The sequence below is a fragment of the Astatotilapia calliptera genome, chromosome 17 (assembly GCF_900246225.1).
Source record: "Astatotilapia calliptera chromosome 17, fAstCal1.2, whole genome shotgun sequence".
In the NCBI taxonomy this organism is placed as follows: domain Eukaryota; kingdom Metazoa; phylum Chordata; class Actinopteri; order Cichliformes; family Cichlidae; genus Astatotilapia; species Astatotilapia calliptera.
The window spans coordinates 12,589,378-12,590,720 of record NC_039318.1 but is presented as its reverse complement, the minus strand read 5'-3'; the positions used below and the strand labels follow the sequence as shown (position 1 = coordinate 12,590,720).

Sequence of the window (1,343 nt, the reverse complement as noted above, 5' to 3'; positions counted from 1 at the left end):
TTGACAGAGGCTCTGCAGAGGTTAGACAAAGCAGAGAAAACATGTGCTTTACATTTTACTGTGATTTATTGAGATATTTGTTGCCTGATGTTCAGCAGGAATGGAGAAATAGAATCAAAGGGAGATGTTTTTGATGTTTTTGTAATGATGTAAGTAAATCTTCAATATTATTTATTTGCTTGGTTATATTAGGAGTGTTTCTGAGTGAGGGGGAGAGGAGTCATCATCCAGGTAAAGTGACGTAGATCAGTGGATACACTTGTCTCCCCTTTAAAGGAGACGATCCAAGTCATCCTTAAATGTTAGTGCTTTCAAATACACAAACATTTTTAAAGGACAAAAATGAACATCCAACTTTGACTGTAACACAAAATAAATCTTTGCATGTGTGTTTTCAAACTCTCAGATGGGCAGCATATCAGTCTTGGACTGTCTAACCTGCCGGAGCAGCACTGAATGACCACCACACATGAGCATGTTCCTGCAACATTCAGCATCTGATCCTTCATCTGTGTGCTTCTGCTTTTGGTAAGTAGAGTTACCCAACTCCAGTAACTCTAAACACATGCCATCCATTTCTGACGGCCTGGTTACTTCCTGTCAGTTACTTTAGAAACCATGTGGTCACCTGACCTAACACTGTTTCTTCTTCCTCCCCTTAATGTTCAAGTGTCACATGTCAAACAGCTGGAGAGGAAACTACACCAGCATACTGGGATGTTTCAGCAACACGTGCCAGATGCTGTTCCTTCATGGTGACATCACCAGAGACAGCCCCACCCACCTGAGGACCTCGCCATTGATCATGATGATTATAATGATGACAGCGAGCGGAACTAAGACTGTAAAAATCCACGACCAGAATTTTTCTTTCTAATTATTAATGAATACTAAGAGCCTCTTTCTGTGTTTTGTATGTTTTGGGGTTGTTTTTTTTTTACCTCATTTGTTACTAACAAAGTTCACCAAACTCACACAGTTTACATTCTGTATGTTTCCATCTTTACCAGCCACACTCTAATTGCATTTAAGAAAATAATCCTTAGAAATTGTCGTTTTTCTCTTTTGTAATTGATGATAATTCAGTGAATATACTGCACTGCTTCCTTCTATTGCGTCACACATTGCTTTAAGTTTTTCAGTGTCCAGTTATTTTTTACTGCTGTTTGAATTCTCTGTATGTTTGACCCTGTAGACTGTTTGATGGACTGCTTGTCTTCCTGTTTGTAACCGCCGCCTGTTTTTTAATAAAGATTTGGATTTCTGACTTCAACACAGCCTCTGCGTGTCCTCCCTTTGTGTCCTCTTCCTCTGTGAACGTGTTGCATGTGTCACAGATTCAT

The 1,343-nt window shown here is 39.5% G+C and overlaps 1 long non-coding RNA gene across 1 annotated transcript; it reads left to right on the top strand.

Annotated features, from left to right (window-relative positions):
• The first annotated feature begins 237 nt into the window (after window positions 1-237).
• LOC113009234 (uncharacterized) lies at window positions 238-738 on the top strand. The gene is made up of 3 exons (XR_003270135.1): window positions 238-301; window positions 407-528; window positions 671-738. It is a non-coding gene; the product is annotated as an uncharacterized LOC113009234 (long non-coding RNA).
• The last annotated feature ends 605 nt before the right edge of the window (window positions 739-1,343 follow it).